The following is a 22,741-nucleotide window of genomic DNA, read 5'->3' on the forward strand; positions in this document are numbered from 1 at the left end:
CACACGCATCCCGCACGCGGCTTCTGGCGATGACCTTGTACTTATAGAGGATGCATGGGTGAGGAAACACAGGTCATCCGTGGCAACGATAGATATCAGGGAATACATGATTGGCCTAGGCAGGTATCACGCGGATCGCTCTTTTCTAGGGAAGCTAGCTAATACTATCGGTTTCAGTATTTATAGTGCGTGGAAAAGTCCCCGGCATTCTTTCTCTTAGTACCTTAATTTGCATGCACCCACATATTATCCTCGCTTCTTGCGCCAGCGCCTTTTGGCCTTCCCGGTATCAGGAGAAAGTTAAATCAAGGTGTGGATTCGAGGAGGCTACTACTCTATTTGCTTCACGGCATTAATTGCCCGTTAGCAAGATCAGTATGATATGATTATTTGGCAGATATATAGGGGCACTGTATCATTTTTCAAGTATTATTATACATTTCCTTTTTAACATTTACAAAGAATGAAAGGAAAATGAATGATCCTATTGATTGTGACTGTGAGGTATTTATAGGTCCCCAACATATGCTTGACAATGTCGGTTACAAGGTTTACCTCGCTTCCAAAAGGTGTAGCGACTGTTCGATGTACACAGTGTTTGGACAACGCTATAATTCTAACTGCTATGCAGTTATTTTGATGAAAATGTTAACTGCCTTATTAGCCTAGTTATGACGCTAATTTATTTCTAACAATACTCTTCGTTTCAGTACATTTTCAAGCTAGGAAAATACATGTATCAATTAGGCACAGAATGGTATAACATCAAATGAGCCCGCAGGTTCAAGTGAAAATTAGAGCCCAGCGTACACATCCAAATCAATACTGCTTTTATCTCACAGATGAGATGCAAATCCAAGCCCCGGAAGTAACGTTTCAAATACTGCTTTTATCTCCAGCCGAGATCAAATCAGCAGGACAAAATGCCAATCAGTTTCAAATACTGCATTTTTATTTACCGAAAATACTTTGTCGTACGACTCTTCTATGATTCATGTCCGGCAACTGTTCGGCGGCATGCTCTAGTTTTGGTTCTTTTCTCACACAGATACCTGGCGCCGTGCAGGGATCGGACATTGAAAGTCGGTACGCATAGCAGCACTCTTCATTTACATAACAAGTTACACTCAATAGTATATTCTGCTGGTCTTAGTCAATCATGAAATACTATACGCGAGAGCAAACTAGCATGTTGTGTATGTGATTAGCACTCAATACAATCAGGAGGACTCATTAGCTCCTAAGAACACAAAACTACTTCTACATAGAAAACCAAGCTGGTTCAAAGGCTGCTCCCAAACTTTCACAACTTAACTTCTTCATTGACAAAATTTCAGCAAGAGCCATGATGGCCATCTCAAGAGCAGGAATTTGTCACTGCTGCAGCATCGAGTGTCTCTCTCTCATCTCCGCCTGTTTCATCGTCTTCCCCAGCAGTGTATCAACCTGCAAGACCCTGCATGCATAAGTAACATGAGTTTTTAGAACGTTCTGTTGTAACTGGAATGTTGCAAAAAAAAAGAGTTAGCATGGCTTGATTTGTATAATATATGTTTTTCCCTAAAGATCATATCCAATACAGATAGGATCAGGCAGCAAGTACACCACAATATTCAGCATTAACTAATTCCTATAATCTCAATGAAGAACAGACTAGTTCATAATATCTGACCAAAGTGGACACATTCCAGACTCCACCACATAATATAAGAACTAACTATGGTGTTGTCAATCTGATTTCACACAACAAGCAAAGAAACACTTGACCTTTGAAAACGTTCACACTATAAGTTGGATGAATACAATCCACGAGTGGTAGCAAGTGAAGAACATGATCAGTTCACTATTTATTTTTCTTTCACACTTTCAAAAACTCTTGTGAACACGAATACATGTAAAACACTGGACAACAGATTTTGCAGCAAACAACCTGGAACAAATATAGATGATTACAAGTTTGAATTCTTGATCATTCATCTACTTACATTGTGGTATCGATGTGGAGGTCCTTGAGGTCGCTCTTCAGCTCCTGGGTTCCATTCTCCATATCAAATAACCCTGAAATTGTTCAAGAAGAATAATCTTGTGAATTCTATTTCACAGTTTCAAAAACTACTGTGAATACAAAGGAAGTATGGTAAAAGGCTACTTGCAAGGCAGTCAGCAAGCACAACAGAATATTCAATATAACTTAACTCCTAAAATGTTCAAGATGAAAATCTACTCCTATTTATGACACTCTATTGGATACTCTTTATTTGCAAGATGCAACAAGCTAGACAAGTCGACTGTAGCTGGACATTCGACTATTTAAGTTTTTTTGGTTCCGTCTGTTTTGGTCTTCAGGCCAATCTGTTCCTCCAAAATGGAGACCGGGTTTCTTAATCCCAAATAGGAACCCAACCCAAATTGACAGATTTTTTCTGGTTAGATTAAAGGGGACGAGTATATCAACTCCTAGCAATCTGCTCACCTACACATTATGTGTTCAACACGGAAATTTGGAAAATTCAACATGTAGCAGCACAACAGTAATGGCTGAAAAGCTGCTCAAGATACTGGTCACCATGAGTTACTACTTAGAGAGCAGTTCAACACACCAAAACAAACAAATCTGACTCAATCTACATGACAATTAACTAGTCATACACATAGCGGCTTCAAAGTAACATATATAAATGGTTTGACATAGACATACATCAAAAGTACTTGACGCCACACATAGACACGAATAACTAGACAGTAGACAAGATATGAAGATGATATGATAAATGGTGAATAATTTGCATGCTTCAGATTTGATTGGTCTTCCGGCGAGCATTCAAGGGCTCAAATCAATCAACCATGTAATTCTATAAATTCGATTCTATCTTATGGGCACCACTAGCAATCGGATCCCGATTTAGGCTTCCCATCGGACCAGTGCTCATCCCTCCGATTGCAAGTTGCTGGTCCGTACGATCGTCAAACAGAGCCACGTCTAATCCCTGGAATTTGTGGACAATTAAGTGCTTCCGTCTTAAATTCTCCAACTGAATGCTTCCGTCTTGAATTTGTCAAGTATGCTGATTTTGCTCTCCTCTTCATTCTGGTAGCCGCCGTTAATTGCTTATACGGTATTTAGGAAACAGATTCCACATATTAGGAAGCAAATTTTTAGGAAACTATTTTTCCTAACCTTGTTTTCCCTGGTAATCGACACTTTTTATGGATATTTGCAGATTTGCTTCTGACATATCTTAATTTTTCTTCCATGTTTTAAAAATATGCTTCCAGAGTACAGGTTAATTGAAACACGGCGAAATTATGTTTCCATCGTCTTGGATAATAAGTTTTCACGCTGGATTAACTAATATTTATCCTACGAAACTGGGTATTTTACTTTTGAACAGGAAACATCACAACATTATTTTGAGAATAGCTTCCAGCAATTAAGAATTTTATTTTTGCAAGTGAGCAAACCGGGGTATTTTGCAAATGCTTCGAGCCAAGTGAGGATTGTTTCTACATAAATTTAGCTACTCTTATCCAATCAAGAGTTTTCTTCCATGAACACAATTTTCAACAGATAACCACATGTATTTTCATCGTTTCAGCTAGGTGCTTCATACATAGGAGATTGGAGCTTCCGATCCATTGTATATATGCAACCACCATTCAACTATACTTCCAACAAGGTAAATACATGCTTCTTGTCAATTAGAACAATGCTTCACAAGTATTTAAATTTCAGTTCATAATATTCTATGTTTCCATGGACTCTTCTATTTTCTTCCTACACACTCATGTCAAATTCACGAATAAAAAGATGCTCCCAATGAAGGCATCATGTGGTTTCTAAAAGGAAATTTGCTACAGGAGAATAATGTGAGCATCCGCCGTTGCTCGGACGGGGGCAATTTGCTCGGTCGGCGACACACTCCTAGACAACGGGTCGATTGTTCTCTCGCCATTGCACTGCTTTTTGACTGTGAGGCTTGCGTCGACGAGGCAATGCATAGACTACTCGTGCCATGCATCATTCAACCGCCATGCTACAAATCAACTCTTCAACAGGTGCTCAACTCAGCCTCCTTCGTGATGCCTACAAATAATATTAATAATAAGCATAACATGTAAACAAAATGAACATGAGGTGGAAGCAAAAGGAACAAGAATATGGAGCCAAATGTATGTACTGAAGAAATGCTACTACCTCTATAACATAGCAATCTGAAAACCTTGACGAAGCACAACTATGGACACAAGAAGCAGACGACGGCGAAGCATAATATACAGTTAGTATCAATATTGTTTATAAGCAATACAAGGAAGCACAATAAGGTGAAGCATAATATGCAGTCAATATCAATAACGTCGAGCTCTTTCATTCCACGACGAAGCTAGCAGACATGGCTAGGCTTTGTGCATGCTCGTCGTCCTCGCAGGCTATGATACATCAGTTGTTGGCACGGTCACTGTAAGATGAATCATGGATGGACGTGTTGAAGCCGCGAGATGCACATTGCCTGGTAGTAGTGGTTGTATCAATTTCTAAACCAACAGTGGGAATAATAAGAAGCAAAAAACTGATATCGCCTTGTGCAAAAAATGTAAGTAATCGAAGCATGATTGAAAATGGTTGAACCAAAGTTCGATTGTAATAGAAACAACATAAGAAGGAGCCGAAGCATGTAAGTATCAAACACATATATTATGCTAGTATATCACAGATTCACAGTACATATGAGGGCAGATCAAACGTAGATATGCATCTGTAAACAAATTTGATAGCTCCTTGCCAGGATTGGTGTACAAAGAGTCAAAGATTTGCTCCTATATTACGTAAATTTTGACTTTCATATAGACAGTACAGCAGGAGAAGAAATTCATTAGAAAGAAAACAGAATTGGACATGTCCTATGCTCGTAGTCATAGCTAGTACCTTGTTTTCCACTAGCTGCTGCAAACGGGCGTGGCAACCTGTGGTGTGGAGGAAGCAGCCGAGGCTAGCGGCTGCAATGGCCACACGGAAGGGCAGACGAGGCCTTGTGGAGCTGCCGGCTGGGGAGTAAGCTTCCAGTGGGGTGCTGGAGAGGGTCGAGGGAGAACGGCGGAAGCTGAGGTGGAGCTAGGCACCGGTCTGTGATGCTTCCACGACATCTCCCCGCGGAGGAGCTTCGGGCGTGCCGCCGGCGCAGATGTGGAGGTGATGACATGGAGGGGAAGAAGAAACACGGTGGGAGAGGTTGGGGCGATGTGAGGAGATCATGGAGTAGAGCGCCGAGGAGACGAAGGTCAGCGGCGTGTCTGGATTTGGGGATCGATTGGGGATACGAAGAGAAATATCAGGAGACATTAATGATCAGAAAATTTAGGATCTTGATCAACGCACGGTTAAGGGTGGGAAAAAAAAGATGTAAAAGTGGAACCAGTCTGTTCGATGGTGAGGTCCGACGGATTGTTTGCCATCGGACTCTGATAGATAGTATTTACCCTATCTTATGCCTTGTCAATTTTACTACCTTGCTGCTAAAATGTAGATAATGGAGAGCAAAGGAGGCGAGAACCTAGGAGACAGCGAGCAGCTGCTACTGCTGCTTTGTGCCATCGAGCATCTGCAGTGAATGTAAATGTGGTCTTGTAAGTTCAGAGTGCGTACAAGAAACTAGTGCCAACCTGCAGAATAAGCTATTATGAAAAGGATTCAGTGCATAAAAAGGAATCCGCAAATAGACATGAATAAGAATCATCCAGTTAAAAGGTTCAAATGCAATTGAGTTAAATTTCACATAGCAGACTACTACAAGCTTGCTCTTAAAAGCATATCCGATGGGAAAAAGTACGTCATCTACCATACATGAAGGTTCAGTGACTAAAAATATTTGCAAGATTTACATATCAGATATCAATGTAGAACGAACAAGGTAAACTACATTTTAAAACCATTCTTCATGGCAAGTTCATTTTTAGTAAAGATTTATGAACTAGCAGCGGTTCATCACATAACAATTGGTCCATGGAACTATTGCATCGCCCACAAATAAAAATTTAGATATGAATGGCCTCACCAAGGTTGCAGCAACACCATGATCTGGTCTTTGTCAACGTGGTGGAGACAGGAGCACAGCGGTGACCTCGGACACCACCACACTCGTTTAACCATGGTTGTTCCATTCTGTTCTGTTCAAAATAAGAAATGTACTTAATTTACAACTAGCTAATTACTAAAATATCAGAAAAGACTAGAATGTTAAATGACAAGATAATGGCAGACTCACTTCGATCATGTTTTTGCACAATTAAACATAACTAGGTAAATATTTCTAAGCCATAAAGATTTTCATATGATTCTAGCAATAAGGGACCAAACAATATGTAAAACGCACACATTAAACTAAGTAGCCAATCGAGTGAATGAAGCTACACTAGATAAATGTTGTACTGGTTGTTGCATCGCCAGTGAATGGTGAGCAAGCTATAATCATAACAAGTGCAGTATTTGTTGATCTGCATATGTACGTGAAGACTGAAGAATATACATTCAGACTTCTTGAAATATAGCAGACACAAATGAAAAAATATCACATGACAAGGGAAATGCTACTGCCATTTTAATTTCTGTTGGTTCAAACCGTTAACTTGAGATCAGATCTGTATAGTATCTCCTACTTACATACTATGAAGGAAAGAACAATCGGGAGAAGTCTATTATAAGAGAGTTATATGGATCAGTCCATGGAATTTTCGCCAACTACAACAGCAAAAAGTACAAGACATAATTATCAGGACACAAAACACCACTCAAACGCTTGTTGTTTCGACACATCATACATTGGAAGGTAGTTCACGAAAATAAAGAATAGTTCATCAAGGTAAGAAAACAGAGACATAATAATGCACATGAGAAATACTACAGCTTTGTTTGCACCTCAAATCAACAATGAAGCTTATTTACACTGCAACATTGACAAGAAATGTATGCAAACAATTCAAAATAGATGTTCATTCTCAATGAACTTACAATCAAGATGTTGTCCACACCACGAGCATGGCAGAAACCAACTTAAATCTCAAGGGCTTCCACACCGTGTACTCAACCTGGGACCCGTCCTTGTTCTACCTAATACCAAACCAGTAATAAGCATCATTTGATATGTGGATGAATCATAAGGAAGCAGAAGAATGCAACATCACAAGCTGCATTTCAGTTGACAAAATAATAGGATGTCATGACAATCACCTAACTATATATAGGTTGAACTGCAGCAAGACTATGGTAGAATTATGACGCTTCACTAATGAACCAGACTTGTAGTCAGCATTGCTATTTAGCAAGGAAATTCTAATGAGGCACTGGTTTAACTAGTCAAACTCCTGATAATCCAAACTCGGTAGCAAAAATACCAGGCATTGCGCATAGTACAAACTCGCAGAATAATTAAGGTGTCGACCGTCATGTTGCGCAGCAGCTTCCGCGCACACAAAAGCTTAATTCAGCCTGTCAAGGGCGTACCGATCTGCCGCGCGCGGCAAGAAGAGACAGGAGCGCCTCGTCCTCGCCTTCGTCGTCGTGTCCAAGACCGGCGGGCAGGTTGTCCGTGTACATGAACCGGAGCATCGTCTTGAACGTCTCAGAGTCCATGTCCGGCACCGTGATGATCAGCGACAGCGCGTCGGTGTTGGCCTCGAGCATGTGGCCGCAGAACTGCGCCTTGAAGACCGGCGAGCGTGCGGCGAGAATAGCACGGTGGGCGCGGAGCGGCGGCGCCTCGTCGCCGCCCACGACGAACGACACGTCTGACAAGGCGGCGGAATCCACCAGGCAACCGAGATGATCTCCTATTTCAGAGAGCAGCGCGGTTATCCCCTTCTTCTCCTGCAACGGCGGCGCTCTGGCGATCGATGTGGGCGTATCGCCGTCGAGAACAGAGACAGCACACATGGCCGTGACCCGGCCATTGCTACAGGCGTACTCGCCGAGGTCGCCCCGGTGGATGAACCGGGCGAATCCCGACCGCTCGTACTCGCCGGGTCTATGGTTAATGTAGACAAGCACGGTCCTGCGACGCGAGAAGCACGACGGCCCGACCACCTGGTCGCTGCCCGTAATGGCGGCGTCAAAGATGACCGTGACGACGTTCTTATCATCGCTGATGAGCTCGAGGTACACGGACACGAAGCCGTCCACGTCTTCCGGCGTGCAGGCCATCCGCCAGTCGTGCCCTCCGGCGGAGACGATGTCGGAGTAGATTGCGCGATCGAAGCGGAGCTCATCCTCATCGATCGGCGAGCACTCGAGTTCGAAGTGGACGACGGCGGAGTTGGACATGATGAGGATCGGTCGAGCTAGGGTGCCAAGTTTCGGATCGATGGAGCACGACAAGTATCTCAACAGATCCTGGCCGGCTCGCTGCCATGGAGCAAATCAATACGGAGTACTGTAGTTATTATAATCATCTAGTAAGACTGACTTTGAATCGTATCGGAAACATTTATTACCCTTCTTGGATTGGAATTGGAAAGGCACGGTCCGGATCAGCCTCAAATTACACTTACAAGTACTCCCTCGGTCCACGTTTAAACATGTCTTTAGTTAAACTTTATAAATTTTGAACAACTCATTCAAAAAAAGTAGCAATATTTATCACACTAAATTTATTGGATAATTAGGGACAATTTTCATAATTAATTCCAGAATATTAAACATGACGACAGCAACTACTAACATGTGAAACTCAAACATACTAGATGCATTAATCAACATGAACAGTAGCAGGGCAAACGGTACAACATCCATCCCTAAACAGATTGAGATGTGTCGCACGTACCGATCAGGTGGAGGTGGTGGTGGAGGTGTAGCAGATGAAGTCGCAGCAGTAACGTTGTTGATGACGGGGACAACGGGTCAAATTAGACGGCGTTGAAGACTACGGTAGGCAGCACCGTCCGACTTAGACGGAAGACGACCCGTGGTGAAGAACTTGAGCAGTCGCGCAGAGCGTTTCCCAAACATCCCGTACAGGATCGCAAAGGCTAGCGGTTCGGAGACCTGCCCTGGAGTAGGGTATGATGGCGGCGCAAGGTGAGAGAGGTGGAAACCCTAAGTCGTGTATATGATGTGTTTCTGCGGTATCCGGGAGCGACCCGAACCGATTAACTGCGGCGCATCTTCTAGAACTCTGTTCGTTTTCCTGAACTGCAAAAAGAAAGGAAAGTCTCGGCTTGAGGCTCAATCCACTCACCACGATCGCGACGTGCGTCGTGTCAAGTCGAGCGAGGAGGAGGAGGAGGAGGAGGAGCGTGCATGTACCACTCCTATTCTCACTCACTTACTAGTGGTGGAACAACCCACCTGGTCTAACTTCCTTCTAACTTTCCATATGGGATTAAATTTTCCATCTTTTGTCACTCACTAGTGAGCTGCCACTAACTTGGGTTCAACTCACATGGGCTGCCACAATGTGGACTTTGAGATTTATAGGAAAATCTAAAATTTAATATAGGCCACTAAAAGTGATCAAATATTTCAACAAAATTAACGTTGCTAGATTCATCTTGACACTTAGTTTAATAATATACTATATAGCAATCTGATGGCGTGCGCATGTTGCTATATTTGGGTAAAACTTTAATCAAATTTAAAAATATTTAGCTTTCAAAAAATTAAAACATGTACTTATTCGCGCAGGGATGGAGTACCCATAATAATGCACGTGCCGTACATGTTAAATACTTAAATAACATGATGCCTTTATACAGTATAAAGAAAGCTAACACAATTTAATTTGGGGCCTTTATAAATAACATGATACTTCTATAGCTCCTGAGACCTTTTTTATAAAAAAATATCCGAACACAAAGGCGGCTGAGATGAAGCGATATCGGTATGGATGAGCATAACCGATGAATCGATATCGGTATGGATGAGCATGACCGTCATTTTGTTCCGTAGAACTCTTGAAAATCCGCCCGGCCGATTTGGACGAAGTGTACCCGTGTCATGCGAGCCCTGCTCCGGTGCTCCCTCTAAACTTTGTTTAAGGATTATAGTTGTTTTTCTTTCCTGTGTTGGATCCACCGAAACACATATTCAACCCATGTGTACCCGTCTATATTGATACGGTATGTATACCTCGCGTAAGAAAATAAAGAGGTCACATGATCAGTTAACGATCTCATCCGCCTAAGTACCGCCCCACGTCGTACAAAAACGAGGTACAACACAATGCGGACCCTATGGGCTGATGACCCACAAGTATAGGGGATCGCAACAGTCTTCGAGGGAAGTATTACCCAATTTATTGATTCGACACATGGGGAGACAAAGAATACTTGTAAGACTTAACAGCGGAGTTGTCAATTCAGCTGCACCTGGAAACAGACTTGCTCGCAAGAGTTTATCAGTAGCAACCGTTTTGTAGCAGTAGGAATAGTGAAATAACAGCAGTAGTGAAATAAAGACAGCAGTAGTGATTATAGTAAACAGCAGGATTAAAATACTGTAAGCACAGGGATGGATGAACGGGAGTTGCATGGATGAGAGAATACATATAACAATCATGGTAGGGCATTTGCAGATAATAATTAAACGGTATCCAAATACTAATCAATCCATAGGCATGTGTTCCATATATAGTCGTACGTGCTCGCAATGAGAAACTTGCACAACATCTTTTGTCCTACCAGCCGGTGGCATTCGGGCATGTAGGAAAACTACTGGAAATTAAGGTACTTCTTTTAATAGAGTACCGGAGCAAAGCATTAACACTCCGTGAACACATGTGATCCTCACATCACCGCCTTCCCCTCCGGTTGTCCCAATTTCTGTCACTTTGGGGCATCGGGTTCCGGACAGCAACATGTGTATACAACTTGCAGATAAGATCATAAAACAATGAATATCTTCATGAATCAATAACATGTTCAGATCTGAGATCATGGCACTCGGGCCCTAGTGACAAGCATTAAGCATAACAAGTTGCAACAAGATCATAAAAGTACCATCTACGGATACTAGGCACCATGCCCTAACAATCTTATGACTATTACATGATCAATCTCATCCAATCCCTACCATCCCCTTCAGCCTACAGCGGGGGAATTACTCACACATGGATGGGGGACACATGGCTGGTCGATGGAGAGGCGTCGGTGGTGATGGCGGCGATGATCCCCTCCAATTCCCGTCCCGACGGAGTGCCAGAACAGAGTTTCTGGTCCCAAGACGGAGTTTCGCGACGGTGGCGGCGTACTGGATGGTTTCTGGCGACTTCCACTTCTCGTCTCGCGTTGTTAGATCGAAACCCTTAAGTAGTCCAGAGGGGGGTGTCAGAGGCTGGCGAGGCGCCCACACGCTAGGGCGGCCCCCCCCCCCCTACAGGCCGCGCCGGCCTAGTGTGCGGGGGCCTGGGCCTCCCCCAGGCCTGCCCTTCTGGCTCCGTGATTCTTCTGGAAAAATAAGCCCTTTGACATAAATTCCGAGGATTTTTCTGAAAGTTGAATTTCTGCACAAAAACGAGACACCAGAGCAATTCTGCTAAAAACGGCGTTAGTCCATGTTAGTTGTATCCAAAATACACAAATTAGAGGCAAAACAATAGCAAAAGTGTTCAGAAAAGTAGATACGTTTTGGACGTATCAACTCCCCCAAGCTTAGCTTATTGCTTGTCCTCAAGCAATTCAGTTAACAACTGAGTGCGATAAAAGAACTTTCACGAACACATTTGTTCATATGATGTAAATATTCTCATGATATGGCAAGTGCTTAAGCAATTCATAATAAGATACATGCAAATAAAGTCATCTAATAGCGATATCAATCATGAAAGAGATACCAACAAACTAATAACAAGCACCATGAAACACTTCCATAAGCAGGATTGCAATGTTCATAGAAAGATATGATAAAGTGGTATCTCGCTTGCCTGTATTTGCACAGCAAAACATAAATGCCCAGGCACCTCTGAAGTTCATAGAAAGACTAGAAGTAAAAAATTGTCAAAGATAAAAGCATCAAAGTTATACCACAGCTGATCATATTTTGGGACAAGCATATTATACTAAGAATGACAGTTATGCTCTCAAGAAGGTGCTCAAAGAAATGATAGTGACTCAACATAAAAGTAAAAGATTGACCCTTCGCGAGAGGGAAGCAGTGATTAACATGTGCTACAGCTTTTCATTTTTTTTTCAAAGACAGAAAGAAAATTATTTTGAGAGGTGTTTGTTGTTGTCAACGAATGATAGTGGGTACTCTAACCACCTCGCCAACCGGACTCTCAAGAGCGTCTCCCATGAAGGACGTCATTTCTACCAGCAAGGTAAATCATCCCTCTTCTCTTTTGTTTACACATGCATTTTAGTTTTATTATGGATGACACTCCCCCCAACCTTTGCTTACACAAGCCATGGCTAACCGAATCCTCGGGTTCCTTCCAACATTCACATACCATGGGGGAGTATCTATTTGCAGGTTAAGTTGCTTACTGATGAATCAGAGCAAAACACGTGAAGAGAATTATTAATGAAGGTTAATTAATTGGGGCTGGGAACCCCGTTTCCAGCTCTTTTTGCAAAATTATTGGATAAACGGATGTGCCACTAGTCCATTGGTGAAAGTCTGTCAGAAGTAAATGACAAGGTTGAAAGATAAAACACCACATACTTCCTCATGAGCTATAAAACATTGACACAAATTGAGAAGTAGTTTGAAGGTTCAAATGTAGCCATCCTCCGTGGCGCACGCCCTAAACATTCCTGACGTGTTGTACACCATGCTAACCTTCCCGGCGGCCGACACGGCCACCAGGCCGACGTCGCCTCTGGGCACGCCTGCTACGATGCGCGCGGCAGCCTCCTTCAGCGGCAGGCCCCGGTGCTCCATCAGGGCCGCCACATCGTGCGCTACCGTGTGCCGGATGATGGACTCGCCCTTGCCCGTGGCGGACACCGCGCAGAGAGGGCTGGCGTAGGTGCCCGCGCCGATGATCGGGGTGTCGTCGATCCTGCCAGCCATCTTGTTCACGAGACCGCAAGTGGACGTCGCCGTCGCCGAGGTTGCCGGAGGAGTCGATGGCCACGCTCGTCATCAGGTTGTCTCGGCAGTGCCGTCGCTCGTCGGCACGGATCCCTTTCCGGCGTTGAAGTGCGGGCAGTTCTCCAGCTCCCGCACCTACGGTACGTGTGGCGCGCGTAGAAAGATGGATTTGTTAGAACACGTATGCAACCCCTAACTGACTAGGTATTGGTCCGTAGCATTTTCTTTGTTAAAATTCCTAGTAACAGTTTCAATCTGCTCGAGAGCTAGAATATATGGAGAGAGAGAGAGAAGCGGTGGTGATGATGAACGACGGGAAGATTAGGTATACTCCCTGTGTAATGTATACGTACTACGAGCTCGACGACGTCGAGGGCGGTCCGGCCGGCCGGCCTGGAGCGCTGCGACGGCGAGGTCAACAGAGCGGCGGAAAAGTGCATGCGACCAACGAAGAAGAAATACCTCTCTTCTCACAGAGTGTGCCCTGACCTTGTCGCTGCTGCCGTCAATTCTCCGCTCACAGAATCGGCCGACCATGGCGTCCCCTCTCGCCTCATCGCTGCCACCGTCACCACTCCATTTGCAGAATCGGCCGGCAATGGTGCTCACTCTCCTCTCCTCTCCTCGACAAGTAAAAGTCAAAGTCTAAATCACACACGCATCCCGCACGCGGCTTCTGGCGATGACCTTGTACTTATAGAGGATGCATGGGTGAGGAAACACAGGTCATCCGTGGCAACGATAGATATCAGGGAATACATGATTGGCCTAGGCAGGTATCACGCGGATCGCTCTTTTCTAGGGAAGCTAGCTAATACTATCGGTTTCAGTATTTATAGTGCGTGGAAAAGTCCCCGGCATTCTTTCTCTTAGTACCTTAATTTGCATGCACCCACATATTATCCTCGCTTCTTGCGCCAGCGCCTTTTGGCCTTCCCGGTATCAGGGAGAAAGTTAAATCAAGGTGTGGATTCGAGGAGGCTACTACTCTATTTGCTTCACGGCATTAATTGCCCGTTAGCAAGATCAGTATGATATGATTATTTGGCAGATATATAGGGGCACTGTATCATTTTTCAAGTATTATTATACATTTCCTTTTTAACATTTACAAAGAATGAAAGGAAAATGAATGATCCTATTGATTGTGACTGTGAGGTATTTATAGGTCCCCAACATATGCTTGACAATGTCGGTTACAAGGTTTACCTCGCTTCCAAAAGGTGTAGCGACTGTTCGATGTACACAGTGTTTGGACAACGCTATAATTCTAACTGCTATGCAGTTATTTTGATGAAAATGTTAACTGCCTTATTAGCCTAGTTATGACGCTAATTTATTTCTAACAATACTCTTCGTTTCAGTACATTTTCAAGCTAGGAAAATACATGTATCAATTAGGCACAGAATGGTATAACATCAAATGAGCCCGCAGGTTCAAGTGAAAATTAGAGCCCAGCGTACACATCCAAATCAATACTGCTTTTATCTCACAGATGAGATGCAAATCCAAGCCCCGGAAGTAACGTTTCAAATACTGCTTTTATCTCCAGCCGAGATCAAATCAGCAGGACAAAATGCCAATCAGTTTCAAATACTGCATTTTTATTTACCGAAAATACTTTGTCGTACGACTCTTCTATGATTCATGTCCGGCAACTGTTCGGCGGCATGCTCTAGTTTTGGTTCTTTTCTCACACAGATACCTGGCGCCGTGCAGGGATCGGACATTGAAAGTCGGTACGCATAGCAGCACTCTTCATTTACATAACAAGTTACACTCAATAGTATATTCTGCTGGTCTTAGTCAATCATGAAATACTATACGCGAGAGCAAACTAGCATGTTGTGTATGTGATTAGCACTCAATACAATCAGGAGGACTCATTAGCTCCTAAGAACACAAAACTACTTCTACATAGAAAACCAAGCTGGTTCAAAGGCTGCTCCCAAACTTTCACAACTTAACTTCTTCATTGACAAAATTTCAGCAAGAGCCATGATGGCCATCTCAAGAGCAGGAATTTGTCACTGCTGCAGCATCGAGTGTCTCTCTCTCATCTCCGCCTGTTTCATCGTCTTCCCCAGCAGTGTATCAACCTGCAAGACCCTGCATGCATAAGTAACATGAGTTTTTAGAACGTTCTGTTGTAACTGGAATGTTGCAAAAAAAAAGAGTTAGCATGGCTTGATTTGTATAATATATGTTTTTCCCTAAAGATCATATCCAATACAGATAGGATCAGGCAGCAAGTACACCACAATATTCAGCATTAACTAATTCCTATAATCTCAATGAAGAACAGACTAGTTCATAATATCTGACCAAAGTGGACACATTCCAGACTCCACCACATAATATAAGAACTAACTATGGTGTTGTCAATCTGATTTCACACAACAAGCAAAGAAACACTTGACCTTTGAAAACGTTCACACTATAAGTTGGATGAATACAATCCACGAGTGGTAGCAAGTGAAGAACATGATCAGTTCACTATTTATTTTTCTTTCACACTTTCAAAAACTCTTGTGAACACGAATACATGTAAAACACTGGACAACAGATTTTGCAGCAAACAACCTGGAACAAATATAGATGATTACAAGTTTGAATTCTTGATCATTCATCTACTTACATTGTGGTATCGATGTGGAGGTCCTTGAGGTCGCTCTTCAGCTCCTGGGTTCCATTCTCCATATCAAATAACCCTGAAATTGTTCAAGAAGAATAATCTTGTGAATTCTATTTCACAGTTTCAAAAACTACTGTGAATACAAAGGAAGTATGGTAAAAGGCTACTTGCAAGGCAGTCAGCAAGCACAACAGAATATTCAATATAACTTAACTCCTAAAATGTTCAAGATGAAAATCTACTCCTATTTATGACACTCTATTGGATACTCTTTATTTGCAAGATGCAACAAGCTAGACAAGTCGACTGTAGCTGGACATTCGACTATTTAAGTTTTTTTGGTTCCGTCGTTTTGGTCTTCAGGCCAATCTGTTCCTCCAAAATGGAGACCGGGTTTCTTAATCCCAAATAGGAACCCAACCCAAATTGACAGATTTTTTCTGGTTAGATTAAAGGGGACGAGTATATCAACTCCTAGCAATCTGCTCACCTACACATTATGTGTTCAACACGGAAATTTGGAAAATTCAACATGTAGCAGCACAACAGTAATGGCTGAAAAGCTGCTCAAGATACTGGTCACCATGAGTTACTACTTAGAGAGCAGTTCAACACACCAAAACAAACAAATCTGACTCAATCTACATGACAATTAACTAGTCATACACATAGCGGCTTCAAAGTAACATATATAAATGGTTTGACATAGACATACATCAAAAGTACTTGACGCCACACATAGACACGAATAACTAGACAGTAGACAAGATATGAAGATGATATGATAAATGGTGAATAATTTGCATGCTTCAGATTTGATTGGTCTTCCGGCGAGCATTCAAGGGCTCAAATCAATCAACCATGTAATTCTATAAATTCGATTCTATCTTATGGGCACCACTAGCAATCGGATCCCGATTTAGGCTTCCCATCGGACCAGTGCTCATCCCTCCGATTGCAAGTTGCTGGTCCGTACGATCGTCAAACAGAGCCACGTCTAATCCCTGGAATTTGTGGACAATTAAGTGCTTCCGTCTTAAATTCTCCAACTGAATGCTTCCGTCTTGAATTTGTCAAGTATGCTGATTTTGCTCTCCTCTTCATTCTGGTAGCCGCCGTTAATTGCTTATACGGTATTTAGGAAACAGATTCCACATATTAGGAAGCAAATTTTTAGGAAACTATTTTTCCTAACCTTGTTTTCCCTGGTAATCGACACTTTTTATGGATATTTGCAGATTTGCTTCTGACATATCTTAATTTTTCTTCCATGTTTTAAAAATATGCTTCCAGAGTACAGGTTAATTGAAACACGGCGAAATTATGTTTCCATCGTCTTGGATAATAAGTTTTCACGCTGGATTAACTAATATTTATCCTACGAAACTGGGTATTTTACTTTTGAACAGGAAACATCACAACATTATTTTGAGAATAGCTTCCAGCAATTAAGAATTTTATTTTTGCAAGTGAGCAAACCGGGGTATTTTGCAAATGCTTCGAGCCAAGTGAGGATTGTTTCTACATAAATTTAGCTACTCTTATCCAATCAAGAGTTTTCTTCCATGAACACAATTTTCAACAGATAACCACATGTATTTTCATCGTTTCAGCTAGGTGCTTCATACATAGGAGATTGGAGCTTCCGATCCATTGTATATATGCAACCACCATTCAACTATACTTCCAACAAGGTAAATACATGCTTCTTGTCAATTAGAACAATGCTTCACAAGTATTTAAATTTCAGTTCATAATATTCTATGTTTCCATGGACTCTTCTATTTTCTTCCTACACACTCATGTCAAATTCACGAATAAAAAGATGCTCCCAATGAAGGCATCATGTGGTTTCTAAAAGGAAATTTGCTACAGGAGAATAATGTGAGCATCCGCCGTTGCTGGACGGGGGCAATTTGCTCGGTCGGCGACACACTCCTAGACAACGGGTCGATTGTTCTCTCGCCATTGCACTGCTTTTTGACTGTGAGGCTTGCGTCGACGAGGCAATGCATAGACTACTCGTGCCATGCATCATTCAACCGCCATGCTACAAATCAACTCTTCAACAGGTGCTCAACTCAGCCTCCTTCGTGATGCCTACAAATAATATTAATAATAAGCATAACATGTAAACAAAATGAACATGAGGTGGAAGCAAAAGGAACAAGAATATGGAGCCAAATGTATGTACTGAAGAAATGCTACTACCTCTATAACATAGCAATCTGAAAACCTTGACGAAGCACAACTATGGACACAAGAAGCAGACGACGGCGAAGCATAATATACAGTTAGTATCAATATTGTTTATAAGCAATACAAGGAAGCACAATAAGGTGAAGCATAATATGCAGTCAATATCAATAACGTCGAGCTCTTTCATTCCACGACGAAGCTAGCAGACATGGCTAGGCTTTGTGCATGCTCGTCGTCCTCGCAGGCTATGATACATCAGTTGTTGGCACGGTCACTGTAAGATGAATCATGGATGGACGTGTTGAAGCCGCGAGATGCACATTGCCTGGTAGTAGTGGTTGTATCAATTTCTAAACCAACAGTGGGAATAATAAGAAGCAAAAAACTGATATCGCCTTGTGCAAAAAATGTAAGTAATCGAAGCATGATTGAAAATGGTTGAACCAAAGTTCGATTGTAATAGAAACAACATAAGAAGGAGCCGAAGCATGTAAGTATCAAACACATATATTATGCTAGTATATCACAGATTCACAGTACATATGAGGGCAGATCAAACGTAGATATGCATCTGTAAACAAATTTGATAGCTCCTTGCCAGGATTGGTGTACAAAGAGTCAAAGATTTGCTCCTATATTACGTAAATTTTGACTTTCATATAGACAGTACAGCAGGAGAAGAAATTCATTAGAAAGAAAACAGAATTGGACATGTCCTATGCTCGTAGTCATAGCTAGTACCTTGTTTTCCACTAGCTGCTGCAAACGGGCGTGGCAACCTGTGGTGTGGAGGAAGCAGCCGAGGCTAGCGGCTGCAATGGCCACACGGAAGGGCAGACGAGGCCTTGTGGAGCTGCCGGCTGGGGAGTAAGCTTCCAGTGGGGTGCTGGAGAGGGTCGAGGGAGAACGGCGGAAGCTGAGGTGGAGCTAGGCACCGGTCTGTGATGCTTCCACGACATCTCCCCGCGGAGGAGCTTCGGGCGTGCCGCCGGCGCAGATGTGGAGGTGATGACATGGAGGGAAGAAGAAACACGGTGGGAGAGGTTGGGGCGATGTGAGGAGATCATGGAGTAGAGCGCCGAGGAGACGAAGGTCAGCGGCGTGTCTGGATTTGGGGATCGATTGGGGATACGAAGAGAAATATCAGGAGACATTAATGATCAGAAAATTTAGGATCTTGATCAACGCACGGTTAAGGGTGGGAAAAAAAAGATGTAAAAGTGGAACCAGTCTGTTCGATGGTGAGGTCCGACGGATTGTTTGCCATCGGACTCTGATAGATAGTATTTACCCTATCTTATGCCTTGTCAATTTTACTACCTTGCTGCTAAAATGTAGATAATGGAGAGCAAAGGAGGCGAGAACCTAGGAGACAGCGAGCAGCTGCTACTGCTGCTTTGTGCCATCGAGCATCTGCAGTGAATGTAAATGTGGTCTTGTAAGTTCAGAGTGCGTACAAGAAACTAGTGCCAACCTGCAGAATAAGCTATTATGAAAAGGATTCAGTGCATAAAAAGGAATCCGCAAATAGACATGAATAAGAATCATCCAGTTAAAAGGTTCAAATGCAATTGAGTTAAATTTCACATAGCAGACTACTACAAGCTTGCTCTTAAAAGCATATCCGATGGGAAAAAGTACGTCATCTACCATACATGAAGGTTCAGTGACTAAAAATATTTGCAAGATTTACATATCAGATATCAATGTAGAACGAACAAGGTAAACTACATTTTAAAACCATTCTTCATGGCAAGTTCATTTTTAGTAAAGATTTATGAACTAGCAGCGGTTCATCACATAACAATTGGTCCATGGAACTATTGCATCGCCCACAAATAAAAATTTAGATATGAATGGCCTCACCAAGGTTGCAGCAACACCATGATCTGGTCTTTGTCAACGTGGTGGAGACAGGAGCACAGCGGTGACCTCGGACACCACCACACTCGTTTAACCATGGTTGTTCCATTCTGTTCTGTTCAAAATAAGAAATGTACTTAATTTACAACTAGCTAATTACTAAAATATCAGAAAAGACTAGAATGTTAAATGACAAGATAATGGCAGACTCACTTCGATCATGTTTTTGCACAATTAAACATAACTAGGTAAATATTTCTAAGCCATAAAGATTTTCATATGATTCTAGCAATAAGGGACCAAACAATATGTAAAACGCACACATTAAACTAAGTAGCCAATCGAGTGAATGAAGCTACACTAGATAAATGTTGTACTGGTTGTTGCATCGCCAGTGAATGGTGAGCAAGCTATAATCATAACAAGTGCAGTATTTGTTGATCTGCATATGTACGTGAAGACTGAAGAATATACATTCAGACTTCTTGAAATATAGCAGACACAAATGAAAAAATATCACATGACAAGGGAAATGCTACTGCCATTTTAATTTCTGTTGGTTCAAACCGTTAACTTGAGATCAGATCTGTATAGTATCTCCTACTTACATACTATGAAGGAAAGAACAATCGGGAGAAGTCTATTATAAGAGAGTTATATGGATCAGTCCATGGAATTTTCGCCAACTACAACAGCAAAAAGTACAAGACATAATTATCAGGACACAAAACACCACTCAAACGCTTGTTGTTTCGACACATCATACATTGGAAGGTAGTTCACGAAAATAAAGAATAGTTCATCAAGGTAAGAAAACAGAGACATAATAATGCACATGAGAAATACTACAGCTTTGTTTGCACCTCAAATCAACAATGAAGCTTATTTACACTGCAACATTGACAAGAAATGTATGCAAACAATTCAAAATAGATGTTCATTCTCAATGAACTTACAATCAAGATGTTGTCCACACCACGAGCATGGCAGAAACCAACTTAAATCTCAAGGGCTTCCACACCGTGTACTCAACCTGGGACCCGTCCTTGTTCTACCTAATACCAAACCAGTAATAAGCATCATTTGATATGTGGATGAATCATAAGGAAGCAGAAGAATGCAACATCACAAGCTGCATTTCAGTTGACAAAATAATAGGATGTCATGACAATCACCTAACTATATATAGGTTGAACTGCAGCAAGACTATGGTAGAATTATGACGCTTCACTAATGAACCAGACTTGTAGTCAGCATTGCTATTTAGCAAGGAAATTCTAATGAGGCACTGGTTTAACTAGTCAAACTCCTGATAATCCAAACTCGGTAGCAAAAATACCAGGCATTGCGCATAGTACAAACTCGCAGAATAATTAAGGTGTCGACCGTCATGTTGCGCAGCAGCTTCCGCGCACACAAAAGCTTAATTCAGCCTGTCAAGGGCGTACCGATCTGCCGCGCGCGGCAAGAAGAGACAGGAGCGCCTCGTCCTCGCCTTCGTCGTCGTGTCCAAGACCGGCGGGCAGGTTGTCCGTGTACATGAACCGGAGCATCGTCTTGAACGTCTCAGAGTCCATGTCCGGCACCGTGATGATCAGCGACAGCGCGTCGGTGTTGGCCTCGAGCATGTGGCCGCAGAACTGCGCCTTGAAGACCGGCGAGCGTGCGGCGAGAATAGCACGGTGGGCGCGGAGCGGCGGCGCCTCGTCGCCGCCCACGACGAACGACACGTCTGACAAGGCGGCGGAATCCACCAGGCAACCGAGATGATCTCCTATTTCAGAGAGCAGCGCGGTTATCCCCTTCTTCTCCTGCAACGGCGGCGCTCTGGCGATCGATGTGGGCGTATCGCCGTCGAGAACAGAGACAGCACACATGGCCGTGACCCGGCCATTGCTACAGGCGTACTCGCCGAGGTCGCCCCGGTGGATGAACCGGGCGAATCCCGACCGCTCGTACTCGCCGGGTCTATGGTTAATGTAGACAAGCACGGTCCTGCGACGCGAGAAGCACGACGGCCCGACCACCTGGTCGCTGCCCGTAATGGCGGCGTCAAAGATGACCGTGACGACGTTCTTATCATCGCTGATGAGCTCGAGGTACACGGACACGAAGCCGTCCACGTCTTCCGGCGTGCAGGCCATCCGCCAGTCGTGCCCTCCGGCGGAGACGATGTCGGAGTAGATTGCGCGATCGAAGCGGAGCTCATCCTCATCGATCGGCGAGCACTCGAGTTCGAAGTGGACGACGGCGGAGTTGGACATGATGAGGATCGGTCGAGCTAGGGTGCCAAGTTTCGGATCGATGGAGCACGACAAGTATCTCAACAGATCCTGGCCGGCTCGCTGCCATGGAGCAAATCAATACGGAGTACTGTAGTTATTATAATCATCTAGTAAGACTGACTTTGAATCGTATCGGAAACATTTATTACCCTTCTTGGATTGGAATTGGAAAGGCACGGTCCGGATCAGCCTCAAATTACACTTACAAGTACTCCCTCGGTCCACGTTTAAACATGTCTTTAGTTAAACTTTATAAATTTTGAACAACTCATTCAAAAAAAGTAGCAATATTTATCACACTAAATTTATTGGATAATTAGGGACAATTTTCATAATTAATTCCAGAATATTAAACATGACGACAGCAACTACTAACATGTGAAACTCAAACATACTAGATGCATTAATCAACATGAACAGATAGCGAGGGCAAACGGTACAACATCCATCCCTAAACAGATTGAGATGTGTCGCACGTACCGATCAGGTGGAGGTGGTGGTGGAGGTGTAGCAGATGAAGTCGCAGCAGTAACGTTGTTGATGACGGGGACAACGGGTCAAATTAGACGGCGTTGAAGACTACGGTAGGCAGCACCGTCCGACTTAGACGGAAGACGACCCGTGGTGAAGAACTTGAGCAGTCGCGCAGAGCGTTTCCCAAACATCCCGTACAGGATCGCAAAGGCTAGCGGTTCGGAGACCTGCCCTGGAGTAGGGTATGATGGCGGCGCAAGGTGAGA

General features: G+C 43.1%; 2 pseudogenes; both read right to left on the reverse strand.

Moving 5' to 3' along the window:
• Positions 1–1,374: 1,374 nt before the first annotated feature.
• LOC124689215 lies at positions 1,375–8,311 on the reverse strand (annotated as a pseudogene).
• A 6,735-nt stretch (positions 8,312–15,046) lies between these two features.
• LOC124689217 lies at positions 15,047–21,980 on the reverse strand (annotated as a pseudogene).
• Between the last annotated feature and the right edge of the window lie 761 nt (positions 21,981–22,741).

The sequence above is a fragment of the Lolium rigidum genome, chromosome 2 (assembly GCF_022539505.1).
Source record: "Lolium rigidum isolate FL_2022 chromosome 2, APGP_CSIRO_Lrig_0.1, whole genome shotgun sequence".
NCBI classification, from domain to species: domain Eukaryota; kingdom Viridiplantae; phylum Streptophyta; class Magnoliopsida; order Poales; family Poaceae; genus Lolium; species Lolium rigidum.